The sequence below is a fragment of the Carassius auratus genome, chromosome 8 (genome assembly GCF_003368295.1).
Source record: "Carassius auratus strain Wakin chromosome 8, ASM336829v1, whole genome shotgun sequence".
NCBI classification, from domain to species: Eukaryota; Metazoa; Chordata; class Actinopteri; order Cypriniformes; family Cyprinidae; genus Carassius; species Carassius auratus.
The window spans coordinates 16,256,070-16,270,025 of record NC_039250.1 but is presented as its reverse complement, the minus strand read 5'-3'; the positions used below and the strand labels follow the sequence as shown (position 1 = coordinate 16,270,025).

The 13,956-nt window shown below is 41.3% G+C and overlaps 1 pseudogene; it reads right to left on the bottom strand.

Annotated features, from left to right (window-relative positions):
• Positions 1 to 396: 396 nt before the first annotated feature.
• On the bottom strand, positions 397 to 13,274 carry LOC113107940 (G kinase-anchoring protein 1-like; annotated as a pseudogene).
• Between the last annotated feature and the right edge of the window lie 682 nt (positions 13,275 to 13,956).

The window sequence follows — 13,956 nt, the reverse complement described above, 5'->3', positions numbered from 1 at the left end:
ACTATTATTAATTCCTCATTGTCATTAGGATATGTCCTAGATTCTATGGTCACACAACCCGTAAAGGTCCCGTAAGGACACGTAACATCAGGCTGTGACATGTAATGCACAAGTTGAAAATGCTAGGAAAGTTAACTTTCACTGAAACTGGCGAATGTGGAAAGTGAGAAACTAACTGATCTCTGCTTTATTACAGTTGCACATTTTTTCGTCTCTAACATTGATATGCCTTCGAAACACCTGGTTAAAGAGTCACGTGATAACGTGCGTCATCACTAGTAAGACACACCCTTTACAGCATTGGTTCTGGCTTTTGTTCACACAGAGCTCGTTCCAATCCCGGGACGATCCGGCAATATTCCGGCAATTTTCCAGCGACCAATGTGCAGTGTGAAAGGGGCTTATGATTGTCCCAGCAGGTTTGGGTGTATCATACCTGATGTTTCGGTTGCTCTGACTGTACGCCCTTCACTTTTGACCTATCTTGCTCCAGAGCTGTGTGTAATTGTGTCACCTGGAAAGGCAAAACACATTTTGGTATGCACAAAATATTTCAGCAACACAACTCTATGATTAAGGCCAAAGCAAGTGTATTCAGTGAAGGATTGGCTGTGCAGACACACACCTGTGAGGACAGCTCTTCTTTAATGTTCTGGAGCTCCTCCACCTGCAGCAGAATTTCAGCTTTGTCCTTCACTGAATATTAATAAAGTTGAATAACTAACAAGAATGAAAGCTAGACTGCAGTATGTCCGACTTGTATGATATTCTGCACTCACTCTCTCCCTGTTGAAGCACTTTAAGCAGCTGAGCGTTTCTGGCCTTCACTTCCTTATATCTTTCCTGGAAAATGACAATGATAATTAGTAAACACAAATATACTCTTAAATCACTCAAGTCTGAACTCTTAATCACAGCGAGTTGTTGAGTTAGTCAAAAACACATTCCAGCAAACCATCAAACCCATCACAACAGTTAACCCAAATTTAGCCAAAATGTATTTCCTTGTAACAAACATTCTTTGTAACAAACGTCGGCCATGAGGTGTTGACCTCATGGCCGGCGCTGTTGCTGTACTGCTCTATGTGCTTGTCACGCTGCACGATCCGGCTCACATCGTCCTCCAGCTGGTTGAAAAACGTTGTCACGCAACGCTGGATTCACAGGCTTCGAAAGAAAAAACAGGAAGATGAAACTGCAAATGGAATAGTTCACTGCACACTTTCAGTCAGACTCAGTATCCACTAAATAACAGCACTGCACACTGTATGATGCTTCATCACAAGCAGAAATCATGAAGGGTTTTTTTTTTATAGATATTTTGATGCCAAGAAGACCCCCTTCCTGTACAGAAAGCTGTATTTATTTATTTTGTCAATATAAATGCATGAATATCAGTCTTGTTAGTGTTAGTATTATGTTAGGTAAAAAATGTTAAACTGAATGCACTGTAAGTCGCTTTGAATAAAAGCGCCTGCTAAATGCATAAATTTATCATTTAATTTTATTTATTTTATTGTAAATTAAAGCTAAAAATTACATCTACATGTTTTCTTTTATCAGATGCTTTAATCCAAATCAACTTGCAAATGAGGTATACAAGAATAGATTTATCATAAGGTATGCTAGCAATACAAAGTTTCAAACATTGTCTAGAATAGAACAAGTTAGAAAAGGGAGGGATATAATTCTAGTAAAAGTAAAAACAGAAGGTTTTCACGGTAGGTTGTGCCGATATACGATAGTATTGTGTGTCAGAGATATCACCTGTGGCTGATGCCTTTGAAAATAGCAAGATGATTATTATTAATAATATTAAGCTAATACTTAATATTAGGGCTTATGTGTTCCATGATATTTATTTTTCTGCGTTTTTAGTGTTGTACTTTATGACCAATCACACACAATTAGGTTGAGTTTATGAATGCAATGGCCAATCAGAGGCATTCAGATGAGTCATTGCTAAAACAGAGTTCAGCTCTCTCGCAAATTCTCTTATCATAAACAACAAAGGGCCGATGTACATGTAAAATATGTAGGAGATTTATTCATAATACATTGTAGACAGCTTCGCTGATTCTAATGGGATTGTTTTTTAAAGTGCATGTACATGTGCACTTGATGTAAATATTCTTTACTCGTTTTCTGCAGCTGCTTTTTGAATAACTAAGGAAACTTAAGCATTAAATTTAGGAACTTACAATGTTTATATTAAATTGCTAACATGTTAAATACAAATTCAGTCATTTGGCTGCTTTTTAGCCTTTTGCTGGAGTTGTTTCACTTTCCGGCAATGAAATCAAGTAAATAAATAAATTAGCACGATAAAACAGTGTATTGGCGATATCACCGGTTGAAGATTGGACGATATGAAAATTGAGCATATTGCTCACACAAGCTCATGGATGATTAAAAATCAGATTCTAATCTAAAATTGGTATTAACAAAAAGTTAAAAATAAAATAAAACAAATATTAAATGAAAAACTTGATTAGTACGATAATAAGAGTAATAGCAATTAGAAATGTTGACTTGGCAAGTAAGAGAAATAAAGTAAGTTTAAGCTAAGTTTAAATACTACTGCTAAATTACTAAACCTAAAACTTAAACATTCATTTAATAATAAAAAATAAATAAACACAAAAGCACAAAATAAACAAAAAAATAATTAAAATATACAAATAAAACCAAATTCTAAATATTAAAACAGTATATAAAGTTGGGCTGCCCCCTAATGTGACGATTCGAGACCAGTGTAACACAGGGAGAACGAGAGATCCAATCGCAGATGTTTATTAGCCATTCAGGGGTAAACCAAATCGTGGTAAAACAAGAGTCGGACCTCCTCTCGACCACTCACTCCTTTGTGTTACGAGAGGCTGGTAACACAAAGGGTAGGGACTTAGGGACAACAGGGAAAGAATGGTATTTATAAGGAGGCTAATGACAATAGATTGTCTGCACCTGGTGCAATTAACTGGAGTGCAATTACTGTGAAGACAGGACCAGATTAGAGGAATTCTAGTGCCTATGGTGAAGTGAGCCCACTAGTGGACACCCAGGGAAACAGAGACTAGACAACGTGACACCTAATAGTCGACTAATCGTTAGACGAACAAAATTTTAGATTATTACCAGAAAATGAAGAAAGTGCTAGTTTATCAATAAATCATTAAAATACAGTGGCCGAGAGAGCTCAACACGCTGCAACTTAAGGAAACATGCAAATTGAAAAAACACCAGCAAATGAAGAAAACATCTTCATCAGTTTGAGAACACAAGTGTTGCAAATCATCACAACACATGCATATAACGAAACGCACTGCAAATCATCACAACACATGCACATTAATTAACCTTGAAATTATATTTAGCTGAGGATATTAAAGTTAGCCATCTTAAAGTAACGTTTTAAATTGAATCATGTAATTATTCAGCTTATGTAGGCTAATAATATCCAAAAGATAAATAAATCATGCAATCAGGGTGTTTAAAAAAAATAAATAAAAAACTTGCCTTTCAGTACACCAACAACTCCACTGACCAGTAGCCACTGCACCATAAGCAAATCCCAGCAGGGTCCCACACTTTTTGGGGTCTCCTTGAAACATTTCCATTGTGGTCAGTGCTATTTGTAGCGCATTTTTTCATTTGCATGTGTTGTGAGGATTTGAAGCGCATTACGTTAATGCATAAGTTGTTAGGATTTGAAGTGCATTTCGTTAAAGCATGTGTTATGAGGATTTGCAGCGCGTTTCGTTAATGCATGTGTTGTGAGGATTTGCAGCGCGTTTCGTTAATGCATGTGTTGTGAGGATTTGAAGCGCATGTCGTTAATGCATGTGTTGTGAGGATTTGAAGCATTTCTTAATTGGCATGTGTTGTGAAGTATATGCAGCGCTTTCATTATATGCAAGTGTTGTGATGGATTTGCAGCACTTTCGTTATACAGTGTGCATGTGTTGTGAGGATTTGCAGTATGTTTCGTTATATGCATGTGTTGTGAGGATTTGCAGCGCGTTTCGTTATATGCATGTGCTATGAGGGTTTTCAGCGCATTTCGTTATATGCATGTGTTGTGAGGATTTGCAGCGCATTTTGTTAGAATTTCATTATATGCACCGTACTGTACCGTAAAAAATGCAGTCTCCTTCTTGACACATTTGTAAGCTATGTAGGCAATTAAAGTTTTACTGTAATGATTTCAATGGTTTATTAAAGGGGAGGTCTAATGCTGTTTCATGCATTTAGAGTTGTTTACACTGTTAAAAGAGTTGGATTCTCATGCTAAGCATGGCTAAAGTTTCGATAAACAATTTTTACATATAACAGAGTATTTCTATGCTAAATACACACTTTCGGGCTTCTTATTAGTTTTGGAAAGTTTTTTCTTTATTATGTAATGAAGGGTGGAACTCCTATGGGCACTTCTCCCGGAAGAGACTGGATTTGATCCTGCTAGATTTTTGCACATCGTTTGATACTGAAAGAGAGACTTAGGTCTCTGCAGAGCAAAGCGGGCATTTATAACCTTGTGGGTGTTTTCAAACTGCTGGGTGTTTCTAAATCATGCAATCTAAATGATCCCCCTTACCAACCCCACCCCTAAACCTAATGTCACTATGACGTCAGCCAATCAGGTATTATGGTGTAATAACACCCTGATCTGGTAACTCCCATTACTTTCCTGCAGAGACCTATACTTGCTGAAAGATGGAGCGGTTCTTGCTATAAAATATCCTTAGCTGAGGGCAGCCCTAATATAAAGATGACTAAATAAAACATATTTATACTAAGAAAAACATTTGATTTTTCAAAGACAACTTTTTTCCAAAATTAAGATATTTAAATTACAAATACATGTGCATCTCAATAAGTAAGAAAATAAGTGTATTTATTTATTTATTTAATTTTTTTTTTTTACATTTCAAAAAGTGAAACTTTCATACATTCTAGATAGTGGATTTTTTTTTTTTTTCGTTCATCAGCTGTAAGCTCTAATCATCAAAATATATATATATATATATATATTATTTTTAAATTACAAATGTTTTACGTGTATGTATCTAGAATATATGAACATTTCACTTTTTGAAATAAATTACAAAAAAATATATATATATATGTTTTCACAATATTCAAATTTTTGCACCTGTAGGTTTCTATACATCATTATATATAATTTATTATATTATAAATATTTAATATAATGATAATAAATAATCTATAACATCATTTTTTCCAAAGACAGAAATGTACTTAATAATTAAAATATTATCAGGAGAACATTTAATTTTGTATTAAATGTGCAGCATCTTTTATAACTCTCAATGTTTTTGAGTTGAGACTTTTCAGCCTGTGATTGTGTGTTCACATTAATCACTCAGATCTCTGTCAGGCTTCTTTGTTCAGTTGATCTGTAACAGACAGTCAATCAGAACAGCAGTACAGTAACAGTGATTAATCTCTCATGATAAGAAAGCAGCGTTCTCACCCACAACACCCTCCTGCTGGAGGTCTTTCAGATACACAGTCACTCGTTTGTCCTTCCCCTGTTGATTCTTCTTCCTGTCCTTCTTTCCTCCTGCTTTATCTTTTGGTGACACCGTCTCTGTTCTTTCAGCATCCTTGAGAGATTATAACATCACACATTAAAGAGCATCTACTTCCTAGTTGAAAAAGATACAAAGAAAAAAAACACAAAATGCAAAGTAAGCACTGAAAATGGTTGATGTAGTAGTTACACAATCAACTGCAATCATTATATTACACACCTCTTGACTTCTAACACCTCACTGTAACCACAAGAGGGAGTGCTGACATTTGTTAAAGAGCTAGAGATGAATCTCACAAGGATGAACCTGAGGCACATTGATGCTTAGACAGTTTGGAGATATGAATAGCAGGCAGAAGCTCACTTAAAGCAACTATTGCATGTCCTTAAGAAAAATTAAAAATTATAGTCATTTATTTAATGTCTTTAATGTATTAAAAACTTTTGGAATTTGAAGATCAAGGTAAATTGTACTTAATTTGTGTACCGGGAAACATACAAGTATCTTCTGTTGCTTACAAAGGGCAGAACTAAATGGAAAAAAATTATATTTCAACAAAATAAGAAAAACTTGGCCATCTTCATTGTGTTCAAAAGTTTTCACCCCCAGCTCTTAATGCATCTTGTTTCCTTCTGGAGCATCAGTGAATGTTTGAATCTTTTTAAATAGTTGTGTTTGAGTCCCTCAAATGTCCTCAGTCTGAAAAGATGTATCTCAAAATCATAAAGTCACTGCTGGAAAGGGTTCAAATATGCAAAGATGCTGGAAAACTGAAGAATCTGCAGGACCTTAAAGATTTTTCTGAAGAACGCTGCTCAGTTTAACTGTTCAGAACAAACAAGGGACTCATGCACAACCATCACAAAACAGAAAGACAGTCGAGGATCATCAGGTAACAGAACACAGTACTAAGAACCAAGGGTTCCCAAACTTTTGAGTGGGGTTATTTTAATAATTTCAGCATTTTTTTTGTCTTGTGGACTAAATATTAATATCTTTTACGTACAATATCTTACTCAGGACAGTACTAAATAAAAAATAACATGCATTTAGTATGATCTCTCTTATTTTTTTAAAATTACTCATATTTTCACAGATTCTGCAAGGGGTGCCCAAACTTTCGAGCCCCACTGTATATATATATATATATATATATATATATATATATATATATATATATATATATAGATAGAGAGAGAGAGAGAGAGAGAGAGAGAGAGAGAGAGAGAGAGAGATATAGATATTAAAGTTACTGACTGCTTAAAATATCACAGCAAAGTCATTTTGTCAATTTTGTTATGCCAAAAAAATCAATAATGCATTCAAATGTAGTGTACTGTGCACTTTCTTCTGGGACTGAACACTGAGTGTGATGCTGGACGACACAATTGCTTGGTCGAGCTAAACTGGTATTATCTAATGTGTACTTAAACGTAACAGCAGACAGCTCTTCAACCGAAGTCATTAAATAGGCCTACTCTCGATCAAAGTTATCTGACACGATCAAGGTTCATTTGTTCTGACAGTTTAACTCTCGGTTCTTGTCATATTTTATTACCATTTTCTAAACTACAGTGAATAAATTGTAATAATGTAAGAAATGCTGAAGGTGTCTGAAATTTTGGTTTGACTATATGTAGGCTCCTCGACTGGAGGTGCAAAGTGTCACGGTTCGTGAATGCACCGTCTCCAGCTCTAGTCATGTTACGTCATGTTGATTGTTTCATTTGGGTGTGGTCGCTGATCACTGATCAGCGGCAGGTGCGGCTAGTTCCCTCAGACTATTTAACACCCTGTCTTCCGTTTCCTGTTTGTCTGATCGTTGTTTGTAGATCCTGGTGTTTGATGTCGTGTTCGTGTTGTTCCTGCCTTGCCTTGTCGCCATTCTGTTCGGATCCTGTCGTCACGCTTGGAATACACTCACCACTGTTGGATTGTCACCGCTGTCATCATCGTTCTACGCACCCCACGTCTCAACTCATCAGTCTGTGCTGCCACCGTGGTTCCTGCGTTACTCTCCGACCTTTCATCATCACCATACTCCTAATAAACTTACTCGTACTTGCATTTGTCTCCTGTCCTCCATTAGCGCCGTTACAGAACGATCAGACCATCATGGAGGCAGCGAATACTCAAGCTTCATCTCTGGAAGAATTTCTCAGCGCCAGTGTTCGGAGGATGGACTCCCAGGAGAGGACTCTTAACGACACTGGTCGCGCGGTCCAAGCCTTGGTGACGCAGGTGTCCGAGCTCACCCAGCAGTTCCATCTTCTTCGAGCGCCCACTGCGCCACCCACACCGCCCGCTCTCCCGGTACCACCAGTGACCACCTCCCAGCCGGAACCGCGCCTTCCTATCCCGGAAGCATACTCGGGTGAGCCCAACTTTTGTAGAGCATTTCTAACCCGCTGTGATATGCATTTTGCCCTGCAACCCAGGACATTCGCCAACGAGAGGGCGAAAGTGGCCTTTGTGCTCACCTTACTCTCTGGGAGGGCGGCACTATGGGGGACGGCGGTGTGGGAGAACCAGGACCCATGCTGCGACTCGTTCCTGGCGCTCTCCGAGGAGATGAGGCGGGTCTTCGATCGGGCCGTCGCAGGACGGGAGGCGGCCAGGAGGCTGGCGGAGTTACGCCAGAGGGAGAGGTCCGTCTCAGACTTCTCCATCGAATTCAGAACCCTGGCGGTGGAGTGCCATTGGAACGAGGAGGCGCAGTGGGACATGTTCCTGCATGGGCTGGCTGACCGCGTCCAGAGGGAGATCTACGCCCTGGATCTGCCCCCCTCTCTTAATGGACTCATTGAGCTAGCGTTACGGGTGGATGCCCGCCTCACTCGGATGGAGAGGAGGGGGCTGTTCAACACCACATCCAGGGGCCCGGCGGACGGGCGATTCAGCGGCGGAGACGTGGCCAGCCCCACCTACGATCACGAGCCCATGCAGGTAGGGCGAGCTCGGCTTTCCCGGGAGGAGAAGGAGAGGCGGAGATCCCTGGGCCTTTGCATGTACTGCGGGGGAGCCGGACATCAAGCCCAGACCTGTCCAGTAAAAGGACCTGTCCAGTCTCTGCCGAGAAGACCTCATCACCACCATCATCTACGCTCCTTCCGGTTAGACTGCGGTGGTCAGCACAGACACACCACTGTCAGGCACTACTGGACTCGGGGGCAGAAGGTAACTTTATGGATCGTCACCTTGCACACAAGCTCCACATTCCCCTCAAGACCCTGCCGCACCACATCACGGTCCACGCCCTCACTGGACAGCAACTCCCCACTATCTCTCACTGCACTGAGGAGATCACACTCATCACCTCTGGCAACCACTCCGAAACTATCTCATTTCACATCCTTGACTCTCCCCTGGCACCCATTGTCCTCGGGCACCCTTGGCTCCTTCTCCATAACCCCAAAGTAGACTGGTCCTCTAATTCCATTTTTTCTTGGTCTCGAAAGTGTCATGAGTCTTGTTTAGTGTCTGCTTGTCCGTCTGTGTCTGTGTCTGTGTTACAGGAGGAGGCGGTGGATTTATCTAACGTGTCCGCTGAGTACCTCCACCTGAAGGAAGTGTTCAGTAAGTCTCAAGCTGCTTCTCTTCCTCCGCATCGTCCTTACGACTGTGCCATAGAGTTATTGTCAGGTAAGTCTCCGCCTAAAGGCAAACTTTATTCACTTTCTGTGCCAGAGAGGGAGGCTATGGAGAAATATATTTCTGATTCTCTAGCTTCCAAATTCATCCGCCCTTCCTCTTCTCCTGCGGGGGCGGGGTTCTTTTTTGTGGGAAAGAAGGACGGATCACTGCGACCTTGTATTGATTACCGAGAGCTGAACAAAATCACGGTAAAGAATACTTATCCTTTGCCGTTGATGTCTTCAGCCTTCAAGAGGTTGCAGGGAGCGTCTATTTTCACAAAACTGGACTTACGCAATGCATATCATTTGGTTCGGATCAGGGAGGGGGATGAATGGAAGACCGCGTTTAACACCCCCAGAGGGCACTTTGAATATTTGGTCATGCCCTTCGGGCTCTCCAACTCCCCAGGGGTCTTCCAGGCACTCGTCAACGACGTGCTGCGAGATATGATTGATCAGTTCATTTATGTCTACCTGGACAACATATTGATTTTTTCTTCTTCTCTCCAGGAACATGTGCAGCACGTCCGACGAGTGCTTCAGAGGTTGCTAGAGAATGGGCTTTTTGTCAAGGCGGAGAAATGCGAGTTACATGCACAGTCTATTCCATTTTTGGGGTTTATCGTGTCGACTGAGGGAATACGCATGGATCCCGAGAAGGTTAGGGCTGTGGTAGAATGGCCAAGTCCAGATTCCCGTAAGGCCCTACAGAGGTTTCTGGGGTTCGCTAACTTCTACCGGCGTTTCATTCGCAACTTCAGCCAACTAGCCGCGCCTCTGACCGCCTTGACCTCCGCCAGGACTGCTTTCAGGTGGTCAAACACAGCGGAAGCTGCGTTTGCGAAACTGAAGAGCCGTTTCATTTCAGCTCCAATTCTCATTACCCCTGACGCCACATGGCAGTTCGTGGTGGAGGTCGATGCGTCAGAGGTGGGGGTAGGAGCGGTGTTATCCCAACGTTCTCCCTTAGACGACAAGGTCCACCCTTGCGCGTATTTTTCTTATCGTTTATCTCCTGCAGAAAGTAATTACGATATTGGTAACAGAGAATTGTTGGCAGTCAAGATGGCATTGGAGGAATGGCGACACTGGTTAGAAGGATCGGGGGTTCCTTTTATAGTATGGACTGACCACAAGAACTTAGAGTACATTAGCACCGCCAAAAGGTTGAACTCCAGGCAGGCTCGATGGGCACTTTTTTTCGGTCGTTTTGATTTTACTATTTCGTACCGCCCGGGTTCCAAAAATATCAAACCCGATTCCTTGTCTCGTATTTTTGACCATTCCGAACGCCCGTCCACTCCCGAGTGTATTTTTCCTGAGACATTAGTGGTCTCCACTCTCACATGGGAGATCGAATCGAAGGTCAGAACGGCCTTAGAAGGGGTAACGCCTCCGCCCGGGTGCCCACCGAACCGCTTATTTGTGCCGGAGGGATTAAGGTCCAACGTTATCCAGTGGGGACATTGCTCTAATGTGGCTTGCCATCCAGGGGTTAACCGTACTAGATTTTTAGTCAAGCAACGATTCTGGTGGCCACTTATGGCTCGCGACATTCACGATTTTGTTTTGGCTTGCTCGGTATGTGCCACTGGTAAGGCTTCCAATCGGTCCCCGGATGGGTTACTCCAACCGCTGCCGGTACCTTCGAGACCCTGGTCCCATATCGCTCTAGATTTTATTACCGCCCTCCCGCCCTCCCAGGGCAACACGGTTGTTTTAACCGTGGTGGACCGGTTCTCGAAGGCCGCCCATTTTATTCCTTTGGCCAAGTTGCCCTCAGCCAAGGAGACAGCATTGACCGTCATAGACCACGTCTTTCGTTTACATGGCCTCCCGATAGACGTGGTTTCTGACAGGGGACCCCAATTTGTGTCTAAATTTTGGCGAGAATTCTGTAAATTACTGGGAGCGACTGTAAGTCTGTCCTCAGGGTTTCACCCCCAGAGCAATGGCCAGACCGAGAGAGCCAACCAAGATTTGGAAAGGGTGTTGCGATGTTTGGTCTCCAAGAATCCTTCCTCCTGGAGCCAACAATTGTCTATGGTGGAGTACGCCCACAATACCTTACCAGTATCGGCTACGGGCCTATCTCCTTTTGAGTGTAGTGTAGGGTACCAGCCACCAATTTTTCCCAGTATGGAATCCGAGGTTGCGGTCCCCTCCGTTCACGCCTTCGTCCAGAGGTGCCACCGCACTTGGACCAGAGCCCGCGAGACTCTACTCCAAGTGGGGGCGCGCACCAAGGCCAAAGCCGATCGCCACCGGTCTAGGCCTCCCGTATACGTCGTGGGTCAAAAGGTGTGGCTTTCTACTAAGAACATTCCCCTCCGTTCCGTTTCTAATAAACTGGCTCCCAAATTTATCGGCCCGTTTACTGTCACCAAGATCATTAGTCCGGTGACAGTCCGCCTCAAACTCCCTCCGACGTACAGGAGAATTCACCCCGCCTTTCATGTATCCAAAATAAAGCCTGTATTTCATTCTCCCATTAATCCGCCTACCCCGGTCCCTCCCCCGCCGCGTCTCGTAGATGGGGAGACCACTTATTTGGTTAATCGTATTCTGGACTCTAAAAGGAGGGGACGCGGATTTCAGTACTTGGTGGACTGGGAGGGTTACGGTCCGGAGGAGAGAAGTTGGGTACCTGCTAGGGACATCCTGGATCATTCCCTTATCGATGATTACAATCGACAGGTAAGAGATTCTGGGGACGCCAGGAGGCGTTCTTAGGAGGAGGGGTACTGTCACGGTTCGTGAATGCACCGTCTCCAGCTGTAGTCATGTTACGTCATGTTGATTGTTTCATGTGGGTGTGGTCGCTGATCACTGATCAGCGGCAGGTGCGGCTAGTTCCCTCAGACTATTTAACACCCTGTCTTCCGTTTCCTGTTTGTCTGATCGTTGTTTGTAGATCCTGGTGTTTGATGTCGTGTTCGTGTTGTTCCTGCCTTGCCTTGTCGCCGTTCTGTTCGGATCCTGTCGTCACGCTTGGAATACACTCACCACTGTTGGATTGTCAACGCTGTCATCATCGTTCTACGCACCCCACGTCTCAACTCACCAGTCTGTGCTGCCACCGTGGTTCCTGCGTTACTCTCCGACCTTTCATCATCACCATACTCCTAATAAACTTACTCGTACTTGCATTTGTCTCCTGTCTTCCATTAGCGCCGTTACACAAAGTCTCTTAAGATATTAGATAACTGGACCTTTTTAATGAGAAGATAAGGATAGTTCAGAAAAAATAAACCTGAATGGTATGAATTATATATATATATATATATATATATATATATATATATATATATATATATATATATATATATATATATATATATATATATTATTAGACAATAAAAACCTACATAAAAAAAAAAAATCTATTGAATAAAAAAGATGTTATTACTTTTCACTTGATGGTTACCACATGGCATTTTAGAGTAGTTAAAGCTGCGGTAGGTAACTTTTGACGCTCTAGCGGTTAATAAACAGAACTGCTTGCGTCTTGCGGAAGAACATCGTAGCCGGAACTACTTCTCTCTGTTTATGTCTATGAAGAATCACAAAGGTACTGGGTTACTCCGCCGCGGTACCCCCGAAGCAATCTAAAATAGTCCGAATATAAACACTTATTATAGGTGCACCCTAGTGATTCAGGACAAGCTAAAAACACGGTTTGGAAAATGGATTCATGGTGTACTCGCTTATTATATACATTTTTCTACATTTTGAACACAAACAAAGTTACGGACCACAGCTCTGATTGGTTGTTTCTTACCGGGAGCGATGGATTTCTGCAAATGGCAATAGGACACTGGGAGGAGCCAGAGGAGCTTGATTTTTTCACAGATTATCTGTCTCATATTCTACTGTCAGGACATAATGACAGGTTCAACAAATATGTAAAACATATATTTTTACAAAAGTTACCTACTGCAGCTTTAAATGTAATATTCTCTTAGTATGGTACCTTTTTATGTTGCTCAAATTCCAGTTTACTGAGCATCAAGGCCTTCTCCAGATCCGCCTCATACAAGTCACTGGTCAGCTGGGACAAAATTTTTTGAATTTGAATGCACATGACCTACATTTTAATATCTGTGTTAATGTGATATTTCATTTTTTGTTCTTTTGAATACATTTGCAAAGTTATCTGAAATCAATTCAAAACAAATAAATGCATAAAGTTAATATCTCACTAACTGATAAGAGACAATATTCCAATAACACAAATTTCTTGTTCAAGGAGGTTTGCAAGTTGGTATCAACCATCAAAACTGTCTTCAAATCTAGGATTCAGATTCATTAAGGAGGCCTCATGACTGTGCTCAGATTCACAACACGCGATTCTCCTGTAGCTTTGTTTGGAAATATTTCAGTTGTATACAGTTAAATTTAAAATGTATGTTACTCAATACTAAAACTTTTGCAGTATGTGCCTATTTCACCTCTATTTTAAAGAATTAATTAATGTATTATTATTCATTTATACATTACAGATGTACATCACCTCATTTTCATAACTTTATTTAAAGGTATGAACAGCATGATACAAAAAAGAACTTGGCGTCAATAGTAGATGCATGTGTTTTTAGCATATGGCCACAGGTAAAAGTCAATTAGTCACTATAACAATCCTGATGAGATGACCAGTCCATTATTTAAGTATTTTATATAGCAAAACCTGTCAAGAAATGTCCATCTTCAACCCAACAATCAAAATATCAAAATATTATAAGAATGATGAAGAATAACATAAAATA